The sequence below is a fragment of the Anguilla rostrata genome, chromosome 4 (assembly GCF_018555375.3).
Source record: "Anguilla rostrata isolate EN2019 chromosome 4, ASM1855537v3, whole genome shotgun sequence".
In the NCBI taxonomy this organism is placed as follows: Eukaryota; Metazoa; Chordata; class Actinopteri; order Anguilliformes; family Anguillidae; genus Anguilla; species Anguilla rostrata.
In genome coordinates, this window is record NC_057936.1 from 43,034,852 (window position 1) to 43,055,035 (window position 20,184).

The 20,184-nt window shown below is 38.9% G+C and overlaps 1 protein-coding gene across 5 annotated transcripts in view; it reads right to left on the reverse strand.

The window, feature by feature from the left end:
- Nucleotides 1-7,773, reverse strand: part of adgrg2a (adhesion G protein-coupled receptor G2a) — a 115,643-nt gene extending 107,870 nt beyond the window's left edge. For all 5 annotated transcript variants that reach the window (XR_010329759.1, XR_010329760.1, XM_064334067.1 and 2 more), the window contains exon 1: nucleotides 7,499-7,773. The gene's annotated coding sequence lies outside the window, so the exon portion shown is untranslated. The remainder of the gene's footprint in view (nucleotides 1-7,498) is intronic.
- Between the last annotated feature and the right edge of the window lie 12,411 nt (nucleotides 7,774-20,184).

A 20,184-nucleotide genomic window follows, 5' to 3' on the forward strand; every position in this document is an offset into this window, starting at 1 on the left:
GTTTTATAGGTCAGTGTAACCAAAATTTTTCTTATCATCGCATTCACTTACAGAAGCGAATAGAACAGTATCATTGATTTACTGTCTCTGTCTCCATCTACTGAACATAGATACAATTTCATCATTGCTATGTAAGTATTACTGGTCCAAATATTTTGGTTATATACGTTATTTTTGAAATTGAGTATCTTTAAATAGGTTAGTGGTATTATATAATGTGGATATTTCACACTGTAATGTAAGCGTTAGTTAGTGTAATAGTTCTTGTGAAGCATACAACAATGATGACGTAAGAGTTGGAACATTGCCAAAACGTGGTGGACGGTTGAAAATAGTTTTCATGTCGTCCCATCCCCATACAAGAAAACATACAAGAGGACAGAGTATAGAAATACATACAATAGTTAATTATTACACATTTAGGTACTGTACCGCATTATGTGACAATATTTCTGCATTATTTTTAATCTGATAGCTATGTTTCATCTTAAACTCAGGGGCTCATTTATATGCTTTATAATGGACAAAAAGCATTTAATTCATTTTTGGAGAGGTTTTGGATATGTTTCTGGTGAGTTTTTTGAGTCAGAACAGTTGATTTGTAGTGAAATATGTGAATATGTTGTGATTTACAGCAATGCATAATTTAGACATTTTGGATAGATTTGGAGACGCTGGGTACAGTACTTAGTTTTTGCTTCATACATCTATAGTTGTTCTACATATCCACCCTTAGATTTTATAAACTTGCGGTCAAGAAGTTTTTGATCCAGCACATGTATAGTTTAACCTGTTGTATATATGCAATCTCTCAATATTTCATTGCAAACTAAAAAAGTGCAGACAATTGCATTTGTGGCACTTTATTTCTTCCAAAATTATTAATATAAACTGATCTGCATTAGTATTATAAATTTTACAAATGTCTTGCTTCATTTAAGCCACTTTTCAAGTCACTGTGGTGTTCACATTTGGAGTTATAAAGCGTTAAATAGGGTACCCCCTAAATGGGCAAGGATTGGCAAGATTTGGCTTGTGCCTTAAGAGGTTAAGTCTGGAGACTGAGATGGCCATTGGAAAACATGGATGTTGATTTCACTTAAGCATTTCTGTTTAGATTTTGATGTATGCTTGGAGTCATTGTCCTGCTGGACAATCTACCTATGACCAAGTCCTAGCTTCTTAGCAGAGACAGCCACATTTTCTGCCAGAATGTCCTGGTACTTTGTTGAATTCATTGTGCCACTAATCGAAAATAGTGCCCCAGGACCATTGCCAGCAAAACATCTCCAAAATATCAATGACCCACCTCCATATTTAACTGTAGGTATGAGGTGCTTCTCCTGTACACATTCCTCTTTTGCTGCCTAACATGTCGATGGTGTGTATGGCCAAAACGTTTTTTTTTGGCAATTTTGGTCTCATCTGACAATAGCACTCTCTTCCAGTCATAATTCCAATGAGGTTTGGCAAGCTCCAGATTCTTGGTTTTGTTTATTGTGTTCAGTAAGGGCTGTCTTCGTGCCACCCTTCCAAAGAGTTAGTTGGCATGGAGGTGCCATTTAATGTTTTTTTTTAGACTTGTTGACCGCAAGAAACAAACCAATCTCTGCAATTCTTAAACAGTGATCCTTGGGTTATTAATGGCCTCCCTCACCATCTTCCTCACTGTCCGTGGGGACACCATGCACTTGCTTCCTCTTCCTGGCAAATTTGCAACCATTCCATGTGTTGTACACCTTTTTATTATCGCCCTTACAGTGCTAAGTGGTATATTTAACCGTGTATGTCTTTTTTTGTACCCATTACCAGACTTGTGACGGTAAATTACCATCAGTCTCTTCTGAATTGACAGTTATTTGGCTTTTCCCATGCTGATGGATGACAAAGGGATTTTGTATGCTTGTTACCTCATGTTTATTCTCTAGTGAAACTGGAAGTGATGGAATGACACAATATAGTTCCTTTAAACTGAGATGAACTAAATTAAGTAAATTGTATTGCCAATTTCATTTTGTTTGATTTTACTTACAATAATTGTTAGGGGTGCCAATAATTATGGCACCTATGGTTTTCAGAATAAAATTGATTACTTAAGAAAAAAAACATTGAAGCATGAGAGTAAATGTATTGAAATAAAAGTATATAGTTTTCCCATATGTTTGAACATAACATATAGATCATTATCTGTGTCATTTATTATATGCAGCCTTTTTTCTTCATTTTTATTAAGGGTGCCAATAATTCTGGAGCCCACTGTATATAGCTATATCAGCTTCCATAACTTCCAACAGGAAGTTCTTGCCTATGTTTTCATTTAGGTATTTCACATTTTGAAATGGTCTGCTGACAGACTTCCTTATAAATGTGTGCAGGTAGACACCACACCACATGGGTACTGATGATGTAGTCTTTGACAAACTCTGATAAATTTCTCATCCCTATCAAACATTCCAAAAAAATTGTGCCTTTTCTCCATTTAGCCAATGAGCCAAATGTCTCCAGTTGATTGAAACTCCTCTGTTCTCAAAGTTATCGTCAGTGTTTTGGTTTTGTCCTGTGAATGCTCAGCGATGTCTTCATTCATCAAAACACTAACCTACCGCTCCATAATAGACTAAAGCTGATAACCAGCACGATGGCATATTCTGGCTAGTGGCACTCACGGAAATTATTAGCTAGAATCAAGCAAGCTGGTGGCCATGTTTGATATATTAAACTTTAGCCATAATATAACTTGTTGGCAGACAGGCAAATACATTCCGCTTTTCCAGCAAATATATCAATATAGGCGTTGCAGTGGTATGAAAATTTTTATACATTGTAAACTACTAATTAGTGAAATAATCCTGTTGAATAGTTTGTCTGTAGGCTCCATTGCATTCTCGTTCAAAATGTTTCCTATTGGACTATAAATATGACAGGATGCCTATAGCAGCTATGGTACTTCCAATTTTTTCATGTCGTCCCAGAGGCAAAATCATAATTTCAATTTCAAAATTATGCTTCCAATATTTGCAGCAGCCTATGTTATTGGCTTCTCATCACAAAAAACATCCATGCCAGATGTTAGAGCAAGACTGCACATTGATACTGTGCAGGACCTCATCTGAATTAGTGTTTAGGGGCCAGAACTAATATATTATGCTGCCAGGGCAGCTGTTAAGCTATCGTTCTCCCAGGGGGAAGAGGATCAGGAGGTCCAAATTTAAGAACTGGCCCTGCTGAGTTGAATTGGGGGACTGAACCACTGTTAAATAGAGGCTTTCAGGCAGTATATAAGCTTGACAAGCACAGACAAGATCCAGAGAGTTATCAGTTAGCTACAGCTACAGTGCTTAGACCAGATTGGTGTTACAGGGATGATATAATAACCTAAGCCTTATAAAAAATAATGTGTTTATGTATAGGTCAGACATTGAAACAAATACCTTTCTGCTGTTGTTATGCTTTTTTACTTGATTACATTTTTATGAATGTTCCCCTTTAACATTTTCCAACATCTGTTATTTATCTGTATTCATTTTTCTGGAGATTAAATGTTACATCAGCCACTGGTCATCACAGAGAAATACAAATACAAAAATGTAGCACATTATTTCATACCTCAAATGGCTATCAATCTTTACATAAATGTAAAACTAGGGTATGCAAATAGTTGGCTGCTCTATTGCCACCAGTGGAAAGTGAGAGGAAGTTAATTCAATATTTACTGATTTAGATCAGCTTTGCATATTTACAAATAACCCATATTGTAATGTGAATGTAGTCAAGCAAAAATACTAGCAGGTGTTACAGAACAATGTAAGAAAGATACATCGATTGAATCAAAAATTAGACTCTATGAGTATGATGAGAATTGTGCTAATCCTAGTTTTTTTCTTGTCTGTGCCCTACCTGTTATGTTTTGTAAGCCCATGTGGACTGGGGATCTTTATGATGCAAGACACTAAATAAATAGGGGGTCTACCCACTGAGTGGCAGAAAGACTACTGAGTGGCAGCGTTAGCATTCAGCTTGAATGCCACGAAAACACAAAAAACACATCTAAAATGGGAAAGAGCTGTTGTGTGATTGACTGTACAAATAGATTCAACAAGAAATCGGAGCTATCTTTTTGCAGACTGCCGTAAGCTAAAGAAAAGAGAAGCAAATGGATCGCTGCAATTCGCAGAAACAGCTGGAATCCAGGCACCGAAACGTGGATTTTCTGTTGTCATTTTGTGTCAGGTATGTTGGATTTTTGGGTAAAATCAGTTATGTAGCCTACTGTATTGACTACTCATCAATTAAATATTTAGCATCTTTCATTTATATTCTGTGTAACTGTAAAGTTTTTGTCAGCATTTATTAAAAAACATCCATGATGATGAGCCTTGTATTCTACAAACAAATGGGAGATGGTTAGATAGTGTTGGCTAGCCAAGCAACTAAATTAAGGTATGATTTCACCCAAAAATCCAACATATCTGACACAAAATAACAACCGCAAATCCACATTTCGGTGTCTGGATTCCAGTTGCTTCTGCGAATTGCAGCAATCCATTTGCTTCTCTTCTCTTCAGCTTTCAGCAGTCTGTAAAAAAGATATCTCCGATTTCTTTTTTAATGTCCACAGACCGCTGGTTCTTTGGTAAGCTGTAAGGATCACTGTCGAGTCCAACTGCCTTTTATTTAAGCAGATAATCAATTGTTTTACTCCGGTTTTGCAGTTTCCTCTAAGGGCAGCCATGTCCCAGCATGTTTTGCCACTCAGTCCGACTGAGGGGGTGTATTCCTGTGGGAAAGTGACGTCAGTGCATACCCTCTGTAGAAATCCATAGACATAATATACATAGGCGCCGCATTGGCCACTTCGGCCCCTTGCTGCGATACGTGAACGTGGCCGCCATATTTGTCCAAGCTAACAAGCAAAGCTAGCCTTACAATCAAGGTTATTGATGCTTACAATCCTACTCATGTTAGCTAGCAAGCAAATAATCAAGCTTGTTCTAATGAAAAACGTTTCAGCTAAAATTAATAATACATTCATTACTTTCTAGCCAGCTTGCCAGGTTAAAATTATTGTGGTTGTGTTCAGTTTAATTCATTCAAAATCAAAACACGACTTGCAAGAAAACATTGGTAGGTAGCTAACAAGCAAAGCTAGCCTTACAATCAATGTTATTTGATGCTTACAATCCTACTCAAGTCAGCTAGCAATGCATTTATTACTTTCTAGCCAGCTTCCAGGTTAAAATTAACTGTGGCAATTCCTTATGACAATAAATTATTTTCCACCACGTAAGTAATTCCGTTCATGTAAACCTAACGTTGATACACACTCCTCTCTTGAGCATCTAGCAGCGATTATAGCCTAACTATCGAGATTCTAAGTAACTGGAGATAAAACTTTTTTGTACACCACGTAGATCATAAACCCTTGAATATAAAAACGATTCATTGAAATCGTTTGAGAAATGTAAACGTTATAGTGCTTTTTATCCAGAAAAACCGCAGCTCCCCCGTTTACTTCTATTTGTTTACAGTCTTGCCTGGACCAATATGGCGGCGACGTTAACGTATGATCGTAAGGCCAATGCGGCGTCTATGTGTATATGTCTATGTAGAAATCAAGCAATCAAAAAAAAAAAAAAAAATTCTCTCTCTCTGTCTCTTTCCATTTTAAGGTGCTTTATTGGCATGACATGCAGTGTTGCCAAAACAACACACACACACCACATTCTCCAAATATTGTTGGGGAGTCATATATATATATATGGAACTGCTACAATTTTCTAACTGCTGACTTGAATGTCTGGCTGTGAAACGAACAGGTTAGACAGCAATACCTGTCTCCATTAACATTCTTTATTGCAATAGTTTCTTAAGATTGAGTCATATCAACAGTGGTAATGAAAATAATGGGCCTCATTCACCAATATCTTCCTAAGTTTTTTCTTAAATTTGTTCTTGAGAAAGGTCCTAAGAAAAGTCTACGTCAGATACATGACGTGTTCTTAAACCGCAGAATTGTTCGCAACCGTGTTTTTCTAATGATGAATCCCACTGTCCTCGTAAACTGAAAGCATGTGCCAGTTGTTCCTAATTAGCATAGGTAAACACCCCACCAATCCCCATAAAAGGGCATGAGACTGCAGCGACGCCTCTGAATAAGTGTTCTCTTCTTCAACATGTCCATGTGTTTAAAAAGTGTTACCTAAGTGCTTAGTTTGTATTAAAAATTCAAACATTTGCTTTTGCAGTATAGACCAAACATTGCATAATTGAAAGCCCCAAAAATAAAAGGACACTACAATGGTTTGATTTTTATCATTTATTTACAGATGAACTCCTGCTGAGGCAACCACCATCTGGGGCGGAACCTGGCGCCTTAATGCTTTGTAAAATAATGAAAATAATTATTTAAAAATATTATAAATTATAAAAATATTATTGTAATTTAAATCCTATAATATTATGCGACTGTAGAATAGAAGAAAACACAATAACCAATTATTTTGCACAAACATGTCAGCACTCAAATGTGCGTAAGTGTGCTATTGAGTGTGCATAGATTCTGTTCTTACCTAAGAACAAATCCCAAATAAAACATTGGTGAATGTCATAATCTTCGTGAAAACTGCGTAAGTGGGTTTTAAGAAGAAAATTATTCTTAAGAACGGATGGTAATGAGGCCAAATTTTCTTAGGGGTTACAGTGTGGAAGACCGTATCAATACTATTTTCAAACTATGGCGTGTATTGTTTAAGTCTCCGTTGGGTGAACATTGGGTGGACCACCCATACTGAGCAGAAAAGAAAGATGCTTTTCAGGTACAGCGTTACTGAATGAGAAAGTGCACGCCTCAGTCCTTCTGCCTCTGTTTCAAACTCTCAGGCACTAGCGCCACATGCACGTCTATCTGTATTCCATTTTTTGTTTGGTGATGTGTCTCAGTCACAGCCTTTAAAATCAGCATCCGAGGACACGGAACAAACAGAAAAGGGAAATTTAAAACACCCCATGGCTCCAACCCCCCGTGTTTTCCTGATTGGAGGTTTAGTGATAAATAAATAAATAATTAAATAAATAAATAAATAAATAAATAAATAAATAAATAAATAAATAAATAAATACGGTTTTAATGTAGGGCTACACGTTTTCGTGCGACAACTAACTTACTTCCTCATGGGGCTGTCTAGAGGTGCGATCCGAAAAAACTGGAAAATTATAAATAACAACACATAATACCATCAAGGGTTTAGTCATATGATTACGATTCTACAACAAATGTGACCATATAAGATTATTCTGATTATATTGTATGTCAACCCTCATGAACGAACCAACGATGCATTAACATTATCGAAGCTATCTTGTGAATCTACAGTGTCTATTTACGTTTTAACCAAACATAGCAAATTAGTTGTAATCATTTTTTAATGACCGGGGCAGGCTACAGTCACTGGTCACCCGGTTCTGTTCCCCTTTCACAGCTGACTCGAAGCGCGCTCACCTGGTGCCACCGCGCCGTGGAAGCAGGCGCGCATGGGTGCATCCTATTGAGGTTTGTTTCCTTGAGTATCCCGGGCCCCTGTCGGCATCGCAGCTGTCCCGATCTCTCTTCAGGAACAGCCGCGACAAAAATCCGTTAGATGAATCCAGCCTTTTTGCTCTTATTTCCGCTTGGATGATGTCGTAAAATGCGCAAAGAGTAAAGAATCACACGAATTAACACCCCACGTATGTCTTTGTTCTATAAGACGATGAAAGGGACACTCCTGCCATTGGTGAAACTTGTTGAGGAACGCGCCCTGTATGCTGACACGCCTCTCTGCCGAGGATATCAATTTCCGTCTCAGAGTGCTCCACATAGCTTTCATTGTTCATCAGATCCGCAAATAACGCGACACGAAAGCGTTTCAAATGACATATATTTATTTGATTGTACATTATTTTAAATAAATCGACATTAGCAAGTTCCATGCAAATATAGATAGGCTATCACCGTTAAAATAGTGTGTACAGTAGCCTACATACATTCCGCACACTAAAATAAAGACGACCACAAGATGACATCCCCCATTCCTCCCCAAAACGTGTCTGCAGTGTTCACTGGTGGTGTGGAGGGGGTTTCCCTGTGTGTCTGACATTGGGGTCTTGACATTCATTCCTGCTCTGTGTAGGGCTTGGTGTTTGAATGGCTGAGTCACTGAGTGAGCAGCTGAGTCATTCCCCTGTCTCTGAGGTAAGGCCAGGCGACTGAATTACTGAGTAAGGAGTCTTTCCTCTGTGGCAGAGACAGGGGAATGATTCAATGAATCCTTACTCACTCAGTCACTCACCTACTCTCTCACTCCCAGAGATCAAGAGACAAGAGTGACCAAGTGAGCCATTGAGACATTCCCCTATCTCTGGGGAATCTTACTTCCCATGTCTCAGCAATAAAGTGGGGTGAGTGACTGAGTGAGTGAGTGAGTCATTCTTGCCTCTGGGAACAGGGTAAGTAGATGAGTGAAAGTCATTCACCTCTCTCTGGGGTAGGGCAAAGTGAATAAAGTAGGCAGCATACTCCAAATGACAAACTTTCAGAAAAAGAACCTCCGGCAAACAAGTCGCCGAACAAGTCTGTGCACTCAATACAAACTCCTTGTTCTTCGTTTTATGTCACTCCACGCCGCTGAGAGGCATAGGAACTTGTCGCACAGATTTTTACAAGTTACTTTGTACAAATCAGGATCCTTGACACCAGAGACACTGAAATTATGTGCCTGGAATTTGAGCACATTTTATTATCTGTAAAATCCCTGTGTGATCGATCATAAAGATGACAATAACCTTGCACGAGTTCAGCAACTCTTCATTCAAAAGTATAAATCTCAAAAATATTCCAGTTACAACGACAATGCTATCTTGGCCGTGTCTAGATGGGATACAGATGATTTCAGGATGTGGTGTCCTATCTGATAAGTTTGCCTCAGTGGAAGAATTAAATTGACAAAGTTTTTATCTCATTTGTCAAATTAAGGATAAATTATTTGGAAGAAAGGTAGCCAAATTAAAGATGACAAAAATACTCATAAAAGAAGGGGAAACTAGTAATGAGGTAGTTAGCTTCCTACTGTACCTGCTGTTGCTAGTTTCCCCATATTTTATTTGACTACCTATCTGTCCAAACAATTTATCCTTAGTTCAGCTAACAAATTATGTCAATATTTCCCCCTGGAAGGAGGAATAATACACAATTTAATTCTCCTATTGTGGTGAATCTTACAGTATCAGATAGGACAGCACTTCCTAGAATTTCCTGTATCTGATCTAGGCAAGACCTCCTGTGGGACAGTACAGTGATGAGATGAACAGGATAATAAAATTGAAGTCTGCCCCTTGGCCAGTCAACCGTGACATAACCAACCATGTGATATTTAGATGAACCAATTGCAGACAGGGGGTGGTCTGTGAACGTACAAACTGCTTGTGAACAGTTCACGCTTGGGGCTTGTACACACCGCGCCATACAAACTCAAAACTCTGTCTTTTTGTTTGTCTCTTGTTCACAACAGGTCATTCAAACAAAAACATTTTTGGTGTACTGGCACCTTAAGTGTTCCCTATCCCTGGGTCTAGTGCCTGCACCTTTGATGGCATCTGAATATCATACTATTCCTGAGTTTAACCCAAGAACCAAGAGGCTCAGGTTTAAACCAGTACCATGGTTTTGGAACAAGGCTTTATGTGCTTGTGTGTGTGTGCGTGTGTGTGTGTGCGGGCACGCACAGGCACAAGTGCATTTGAGGTTAATATGTGTATGTGCGTGTGGGTGTGCATGCACATACGTGTCCGTGTTTGCATATGAGTGTATGTATCATGTATGTGTATGTGTGACGTGTGCGCACACGCACTCACACGTGTCTGTGCTTTAAGATGCTTTAAGAGAGAACTCCTAGAACCGGTCTCTCTTCTTCTCTGCACAATGAGACAATGGTATTCTGAGATCGCTGTTTCCCCTGAGGAGGGCGTGGCTCATTACAAGCACTAGCTGCATTGTTTCTGTCTGCTTGCCTGGAGCCTTCCCTCTGAGACGCTCTGTCTTTTTCCTGTTCTTCTGTCCCAAGTCAGCATACCTGATGTCTCCTAACTCCCCCTACACCTGTCTCTACACTCCCACACCTGCCTCTAAAATCCCACAACTCAAGTCTCTAGGCCCACACTTGTCTTTAATATCCCAGATGTGTCTGTTAAATCCCTCCTGTCTCTAATCTCCCATAAAGAATGGGATAATCTGCAATATATTAGAAATATGTGGAAAACACATTGATGAATACATTTCACAGAAGTGTAACGTGTTACCCCTATTTTAAAGTTGCGATAATTAGTATATTTGCCAAAATATTGTTGAAATATATAGATAATATACTTATTTCAGTATATTTTACAATATATTCCAGTTCCATAACTGGAATGTCTCTGAATCCCCACCCTCTGTTCATTCCCCTCTACTAATCTTTCAGTAGAGATGTACAGAATTCTCAGGTGACAGCGTGTGTCAGAGTAGAGGGCAGGAAAGCACAAAAATTAGGCAAAAACTCGGATATCACTCAGAGACAAAGAACTGAGCCCTAGAGTAACTGCCACTGTGGTGAGGTTATGGCTGAAAAAGGAAGAAGACTGCATGTCTATGCTGCTGTTGCATCTATGGACAAACCGGTATGACCAGTCAATATTGTATCGGAATTTACTCAGATCATTCAATATAAATATAATTGAAATTGAGGGAGGGGTAGAAGGAGAAAAGGGTGGAAAGATGTGGGTGAAATGTAGACATCCTCCCCTGAAACACGCGGTGTCACCAGCCTGCTTCTTTTCACACTGCAGACTATACCTAAGCTTGCATAGAGTGGGATCAGAGGCTACCTTTCATATGTGAATTTAATATGCAGTTCACAGGTGTCGGGCACCCAATCGACCAGCAGGAGTTGCTGGATAGCAATGAAAAGCAGACCCCTAACTGACTGAACCCTTCCATACCCTCGGTGACGCAATCACTAATTGTGCATCACTCTATGGAGATACTCGCAATAATCAGCACTGAAATGGTCTGGAATCAGTCCAAAAGCATGGGCCCATTCTTGCACCACAGAATAGTGCCTTAACTGAGTGACCCACCAGCTGAGAATGATCACAAGGATACCTCAGAATCAAGCAAGAAGTGGCTAATTGACCATACAATGACTGTTTTGCAATGAACATCTCAGTATTCAGGCTTCATAGTCAAAATTATTTTGGCTTGAAATGAAAAGGACAGACCACAAATGAAAATGGAAAGATCTCAAAGATCTTGAAAAGTTATTCCAATATGCTCATCAATCTCATAAAACACTATAGAAGACAACTCAGTAGTGATATCCTGGCAAAGGAAGGGTGCACAAAGTACTGAAAACAGCGGTGCTACTATTGTAATGCTTAGATTTCTTGGAAATTAATTTATAATTTGAGAAAGATCAATTAATTATTAAAGCAGTACATTTTCCAACATGTTTGAGAATTAAAATATGCAGTAGCTCAGTGTTTGTATGATTTATTTTTGTCTTTTTTGATAATCTTAATGTGAATAATTTACGACACTGGCTTTTTAGGGTACATTTCACAGCAGTTTATTTTAGATATATACAGTGAATATCATAATGTTTGGGACAGACTTTTTAAAAATTGATTTGACTACAAAAATTCCAGAATTCATACAATTAACATGTGGTTGAAGTGAACATTCTCAGCTTTTATTTAAGGGTATTTTTACACATTTAGATTTCAACATGAAGAAATAAACCAAGACAGGGGTTTGGGTTTCATTATAGTGAGACTTCTTTGGTCAACTGTAGAGGTCTTCCTTAGCCTACCAGGCCCTTTGTGATTACTCAGCTAATCAGTGCTCTCTTTCTTCTTCATGATGTTCCAACTGGTTAATTTTTAAAAAGTTTTGACGTTTCTTTTATTCTATGTCTCTGACCCTGGTCCTTATGCTGACAAACACCAACCAAAAGCCAACAGGCAATCAAAAGCCTAGAATCAAGATTAGAAACTGAAGGGGGGGGGGGGGGGGGGGCTATGTATTTAGTGCGGTTACTTCTGTTACTTCTACAAGGTGAAACCAAAATGAATTTAAAAGAAGCCACATGTACAATTCTTTGTAAATCTAAAATTGTAGAGTATAGATACATTTCATATATATACATATATGAAATCTTTTGCATATTTTTTGTATATTGCATATTTTTTTATTTATTGTATATTTACTATGTATTATACTTATATATGCTAATATATTGTGAAGTGTTGCAAGATCTTGAAAATAGTTCTGTATATTCAATTTCCATTAGGAACAGTGTGGTAAAATAAGTTCCAGATTTCCTGTTGGAAGAAATCTCACCAGGAATCACACAACCCCACCTCCTCCACACATCCTTAACTATTTGGACAGTGACACAATTTTTGTTGGTTTGCGGGTACTTACGTCCATATCCTCAAATGAGAGCTGACATTGTGCAGTTTAACCTTCTATTTGTGTAATTTGTGCTGGAGTATGGAGCCAAAGCAACAAAATGCATCACAGTCCAAATACTTTCAAACGGCACTGTAGTTGTTAATCCCCACAGATCTCCTTCACCAGCCATTGATGTGAACCATCATGTGAGCCAGTAGGAGCCTCCAAGTTGTCCTCCAGCTGTAAACACCTTCCTCCCTCCATCTTCTCCTGTACGCATAGCTTCTATTACTTCTATTACTGCCTATCTTGGGTCTGTAATGATACATATTACTGCATTATTACATTATTACATTTGTATCAGCACTTTATTGTTGTGAAACTTTATTGTTGCTGTGGCACTCTTGCTTGAAAGTTGGCAGAATAAAATACAAGCCTTATTTAAGTTAAAATATGTTTTTAATTCATTAATAAATAAAATGACATTCCACCTCCCGCCATCCCCCCTCCACCCATCTAAATGCACAGCAGCCCCCATGTCCTCCTTCACCTGCTGGTCTTATCTCCAGCAGCCCCTATAATATAAGTCTTATTTGGGAGCTGAGGGTCCCCCATTCAGTTTGTGTGCTGTATTTCTCATTTCATCCTTATTATTTTTGAAGAAATGAAAGCAGCGAGAGAGAGAATCGCCATGGCAACAAAGCCCCACTCTCATGAGTCACTTTCTCTCTATCTCTCTTTCTCTATCACACACATACACACAGTATCTTTAATTTTCTGACTCTCTGAGGTAAGGCAGTTCTCTCCTCTTTATAGTGTCCCTGTCTCTCCTGTACTTCTGTTATTTTCACCAATATTCTGTTTCCAGAAATAGGCAGAAATTAAAAAACTAAGACACCATTTCCTTGACTAGTTCCTGTGATTGTGTAGGTAGAATGCGTGTGAGGGTGTATGTATGCATGTGTGCCCATGTGCATGTGTTTGTGTGTCTATGTGTGCATACATGTGTACTTGTGTGTGCATGTGTGCGTGTATGCGTGTGTGTGTTTGTGTGTCCATGTGTGCATGCATGTTTGTGTGTGTGTGTGTGTGTGTGTTTGTGTGTCCATATGTGCATGCATGTTTGTGTGCTGTATGTGTATTTGTGGGAGCAGTACTGACAGCCTGTATGTATCAGAGTGTGGGAGAGCTGTAGTTCTGCTGTCCCACATAGTGCAGACTATATCAGGTTTCTGTCCCCAGGCACTGCCTGACACTCCCTGTCCTTTACTATCATCCTACAATGCCCAGGTCTACGCAAACAACCCCCCAACCCAATTTCTTTTGGCATGATGACTGGGCCCCACATGCAGGGACAGGCCACATGAATGTAGAGTTTTTATTGTTTCCTCATTGATTTTAGTCATTTGTCCAATATTCATGCTCAGCCACTTTTTGATATTGGCATTATTAGCTTTAGTAGGAGCAAAAAATAAAGACCATTTCCAGACCTAGTAACACATAACATGCCTCTGACTCCTAAGCTTCTTCAGCATCTGTTGAGCCAACGACAAAAGATACGGACAGCACATGTCTATGTGTGGAGTGGAATCATTGAACCATCACAGCTGAATATGTCATTTTCTGTTTGCCAAACAGGAATTTTAAAGGAAAACTATGGATACATTAAAAGTATGTGATTGTTGTGTACTTTTATTATGTTTTGGGGTTCACAATTAATGCACATTAAAAACAAGGAAAGGCCTTGTCATAAGTGGGTGAAGACATTTGAAATTAAATATGAAATTATAATAGCAACTCAAAACTTATTATACTACTGTAAATGTGAGTATGTAGTGTAGTGCCAAATAATACACACACTGATCAGTATTGCACTCCACCACTAGAGAGTGCTTTCACACCATGAATAGACACACTGAGATAAGGAGGCAAGTCAGTTTTGAGGGTTAGGAGGGAAATCTGTGAAATAGATGGGAGCAAAACTGAGATCAGTTCTGAGAGTTGGTGGAGGAGAAGCCTGGAATAAAAGATAGGGAGCATAGCAATCAGATACTGTTACCAGTCTCTCTTATTGTTTCACAGGCTCGGGCCACATGATTGGTTGGCCCACTTGAACTCACTTGTGCTAAATGCAGTTATGCTCCATGTTTAGATCCAATGCCCAGTTGTACATTATTTTGCCTATCAAGACAAGAAGAGGTGTCAGTAACTTCAAAAGAGCAATTCTTGTGCAGGCATGTTTGGCAGGGGCTTCAGTGACTAAGACAGTCAAACTTGCTGCTGTATCAAAAGGAACCATGGCTATGGTGATGCTGGCGTTGAGATCTGAGGCAAAGACATAAGCTAGAGGAAACTGTGGTCAAAAAGCATATACACTTCAATCACAATGTCCATGCATTGATTCAACATGCAAGGCAATACAGGCCAGAAAATCTGTTGACTCCAAATATCAATCTAGGGTTTGAGCTGGCAGTTTCATTCAGAACAGTCGGTAAAGAACTTTACAGAGAGGCATAATATGGTTGGTGAGGCGGATAGTGTACATACTCTTCCTTATTTTACAGCAGCCACAAGAAAATTGAATTATTCCATCACAGAAGCTCCAAAGAATAACATATATGGTGGTACTATTTAACATTCCCAAATTTAATTTTTATCATGTAGAGTGAAGTAAATCTTTTCACATGAGAAGTCAATTCTCATTATAAACAACAGTGCTGCTGGCAGTTTCATGTCAAACATTACAGGCACATAATAATAATAATAATAATAATAATAATAATAATAATGGCAATAACAATAATACTAATAATAACAATACCAATTATTATCATTATTATAATGATCAATTTTACACTAAAAAGCAGTGCAATGTGAAAGAGCTGCCATATATTTTACACTGAAATTATTTACAATATGTAATAATACAGGGTACAGAACGATATGCTGTCAGAATGTCTTTTCTGTTACAATTAAAGTGACATATGTTATGGTGAGAAAGATATTGTCTTTACTACACGGTTTAGAGACAGAATTATAGTGAAAAAGAGTCCGTTTTTACAATAAGCTTTACGACAGTGAAATTGTGAGAAAAAAATACTGTTTACTGTGAAGTGTGTATTGGTGAAAGAAAAAGTCATAAACAGGGATTTTCTTTTAACACATTGTTTACTTTATTCTTCTGAAACTCATATAAACAGATAAAAAGTTATTTGCAAGGAAGTGCTTTGTAACAAGTAAGGACAGTTCATTTTCTTTTCCATGTGCCTGTGTGAGAGCCACAGGTGATTGTGTGTGTGCGTGTGTGTGTGTGCGTGCATGCGTGTGGCGTGTGTGCTTGTGTGGGCGTGTACGCGTGTGCGCGCGTGTCTGTGTGATACTCACAGGTAAAGGTATGAGTGCACAACAGTGTCATCCACAGACAGAAGTTACACTGTGACAGTAAAATTATGACAGCAGGTGATTTTGCATGTGTTAAAGGTAATGGTGATATGCAGGTGTGTGTGTTTGAGTGTGATAGGTAAAACTGAAAAGGGGAGGGGGGAAATTAGCATCCTGTTGGGATGGGGTGCCAATCGCACACAAGTGTCCAACAGTGCCATCATTTATAAAACGAAGGTAAGCAAGGTAATTAAGAGGTCTGTTAGAATTTTAAAGGGTACAGTAGAAGCATTCAAGAAGCTAGGAGTGGAAAGTATCTCTGTCACTCACACACAAAGACACATACACAATCACTCTCTATCTCTGAAGTAAATGCTCCAAAGCTCCCTCATCCCTCCCATTCTCTCTCACTCTCTCTCACACACATACACACAAACACACTAGGATAAGGGGTTGGGGGGGGGGGGGTAACTGGATAGAACCGACCAGCAGTGAGCAGGCTCTGGGGGGCTGTGTCTAAAACAGCAGAGTCAAACTGACTGACAGGAGAGAGGAGCTGTAGTCGAGGGGTGTGTCTGTGTGAATCGGTAAGGCAGGTATTGATGAACCTGCAGTCACTGTGTCACCCCCCAACTCCCTCACCATTACTCCAAAGCCACTGCACTCCACCCAGGCCTATAATCAATCCAGTAAAAGACAGACAGCTGCCACATCCAGAGAAGAGGCTCCTACATTGCATCTGAGAGGTCACGACTCTGAGAAAACAGGCACAAGTGCACAGACACCACAGAACAGCAGCATGTGTAACTGACACGGATGCTGTGCATGTGTGTATGTGTGTCTGTCTGTCTGCTAGATCTGCTTTCTTATGTGTGACTATGTACTACATACTGTATATATGTGTGTCAGCAATAATAATATGCAGTAGCTGACTATTGGTAGATGCCTGCATAAGGGCTTTATTGGGGCTCATGCTGACCTCCCCCCCATCCATGAGTGCATTGCATTTACATAGCCTGAAGTAACATCATATACATAATAAATTATCCTGGTTTGGGCCTGTAGAGAATAGTATACTCAGAGGATGTAAAATAATGCTCATATGTATACAGTTAAATGCTAAAGTATTGGGATATTGGCTCAATTTTTGTCATTTTGGCTCTGTACTTTAGCACACTGTATTTGAAATTAAATCATTACTATGAGGTTAAAGTACAGACTGTCATCTTCAATTTAATAGTATATCAGTATCCAGTGATTTATGTACAGCTGTTTCTGTACATAGTCCCCCCATTTTAGGGGAGCAAGTAATTGGACAATAGTCTGCTTCTTGGTCAGCTGTGTGTTGTTGCATCATTAGTTCATGCACAAGAAAGCTAACAAAAGATATGGAGTTAATTCTATGTGTGGAATTTGCATTTGGAGTCTGTTGTTGTTTCTCAACATGAGGACCAGATCAGTGTCAATGCCAGTAAAGCAGGGCATTGTGAGACTGAAAAATCTGAATAAATCAATCAGTGATATACAGTCCCCTCCAAAAGTATTGGAACAGCGAGGCCAATTCCTTTGTTTTTGCAATACACTGAATACATTTGGGGTTGAGATAAAAAGATGAACATGAGACAAGAGTTCAGAATTTCAGCTTTTATTTCCTGGTATTTACACCTACATGTGTTAAACTACTTAGAACATAGCACCTATGTGCTATGATTTTTAGGTGAGAAAAAGTATTGGAACAGAGAGTATTTAAGTAAATGAAAGCAAATAACACTTAATATTTGGTAGCATATCTCTTGCTTGCAATAACTGCATCAAGCCTGCGACCCATTGACATCACCAAACTGTTGCATTCTTCTTTTGTGATGCTTTTCCAGGCTTTTACTGCATCCTCTTTCAGTTGTTGTTTGTTTCGGGGGGGGGGGGGGGTTCCCTTCAATCTCGTCTTCAGGAGGTGAAATGCATGCTCAATTGGGTTAAGGTCTGGTGATTGACTTGGCCAGTCTAAAACCTTCCACTTTTTCCCCCTAATGAAATCCTTTGTTGTGTTGGCAGTGTGTTTTGGGTCATTGTCTTGCTGCATGATGAAGTTCCTCCCAATTAGTTTGGATGCATTTCTCCGTAAGTTGGCAGACAGAATGTTTTTGTAGACTTCTGAATTCATCCTGCTGCTACCATGATGAGTTACATCATCAATAAAGATTAGTGAGCCCACTCCAGAAGCAGCCATGCAAGCCCAAGCCATGACACTTCCTCCACCGTGCTTCACAGATGAGCTTATATGTTTTGGATCATGAGCAGATCCCTTCTTTCTCCACATTTTGGCCTTTCCATAACTTTGGTAGAGGTCTAATCTTGGACTCATCAGTCCATAAAACTTTGTTCCAGAATTTTGTGGCTCATCTCTGTACTTCTTTGCAAATTGTAATCTCGTCTTCTGATTCTTACTACTGATGAGTGGTTTGCATCTTGTGGTATAGCCTCTATATTGCTGCTCTCTAAGTCTTCTTCGAACAGTTGATTGAGATACCTTCACCCCTGTCCTGTGGAGACTGTTTGTGATGTCACTGCCAGCTTTCACAATGTTTCTGTCATCAACTGCTGTTGTTTTCCTTGGTCAACCTGTTCGATATCTGTTGCTCAGTACGCCAGCAGTTTCTTTCTTTTTCAGGACATTCCAAGTTTTCATACAAGCTATCCCCAATGCTTGTGCAATGGCTCTGATCGATTTCCCCTCTTTTCTAAGCTTGCTTTTCTCCCAAAGACAGCTCTCTGGTCTTCATGTTAATTTATCTTTTATAACACAAATGCAGTTTTCACAGGCAAAACCCAAGGCTAAAACCAAGAGTAGACATTCAGAACTATTTATTGTTTAACCAGTCAATCTAACAGGACACATCTGGGAAACAAGAAACACCTGTCAGTCACATGTTCCAATACTTTTGCTCACCTAAAAATTGGGTTGTCTGATACAAAAGGTGATATGTTCTAAGTTGTTTAACAAATCTAGATAAAAATACCAGGAAATAAAAGCTGAAATTCGGATCTGTCATCTCATGTACATCTTTTGACCTCAAACTCAATTGACCTTGCTGTTCCAATACTTTTGGAGGGGACTGTAGTTAAAACATTGGGTGTGTCAAAATCAACTGTTTGATACAGCATAACTCAGAAGGTTCAGGTTCAGTATAAAATGCAAACCTCTGGTAAGCCTCATGAATAAAATAGCCAGATTAGAGTTGGCTAAAAAGTACATTAAAATACTGCTCATGATCCATAGCACCCCACCCCCCCCTCCCCCCCACTCCCATTTATGGTGATGTAGTGTTATGTTTGGGCATGTATGACTGTTACTGGAACTGGCTTCTTTGATGATGTGACTGCAGGACAAATTCTGAAGTGTACAGAAACATCTGTTCAGATCCAGTCACATGCCTCAAAACTCATTGGACATTGCTTCACCTTACCAGGATAATGACCCCAAACATACTGCTAAAGCAATCAAAGAGTTCTTCACAGCCAAAAAGAGGAATGTTCTTGACTGGCCAAATCAATCTCCTGTCCTGAATCCAATTGAACATGAGTTTCACTTACTGAATCGCCCCAGAAACAAACAGGCACTGAAGATGGCTGCAGTACACGCCTGTCAGAGCAGATACCCAGCATCTAGTACAGTCTATGGGTTGCCAACTTCCAGCAGTCATTGAATGCAAATGCTTTGTAGCCAAGAATTAAATATGATTACTGTATTTCAGGTAATGTTCATTTGTCCGATTACCTTTGCACCCCTAAAACAGGGGAACTATGTATAAAAAGTCCTGTAATTCCTACATGAATCACCCAATATGGATGTAATTGCCTGCAAGTTAAAGCTGACAGTTCACAATTTAACCTCATATTTATTTTTTAATGTGCTGAAGTACAGAGCCAAAACTAAAAATATGCTACTGCCCCAATATTTTTGCATTTAACTGTATCATATATATATGTAGTGCCTTTGGAAAGTATTCAGACCTCTTCACTTTTTACACATTTTGTTACATTACAGCCATATTATAAAATGGATAAAATTCATTTTTGTCATCCATCTACACACAATACCCCATAATGACAAAGTGAAAATAGGTTCAGAAATTTTAGCAAATTTATTAAAAATAAAAAAACTGAAATATCACATTTACATAAGTATTCAGACCCTTTTCTCAGTACTTTGTTGAGGCACCTTTGGCAGCGATTACAGCCTCAAATCTTCTTGGGTATGATGCTACAAGTTTGGCACATCTGTATTTGGGATATTTCTCCCATTCTTCTCTACAGGTCCTCTCAATGTTCTGTCAGGTTGG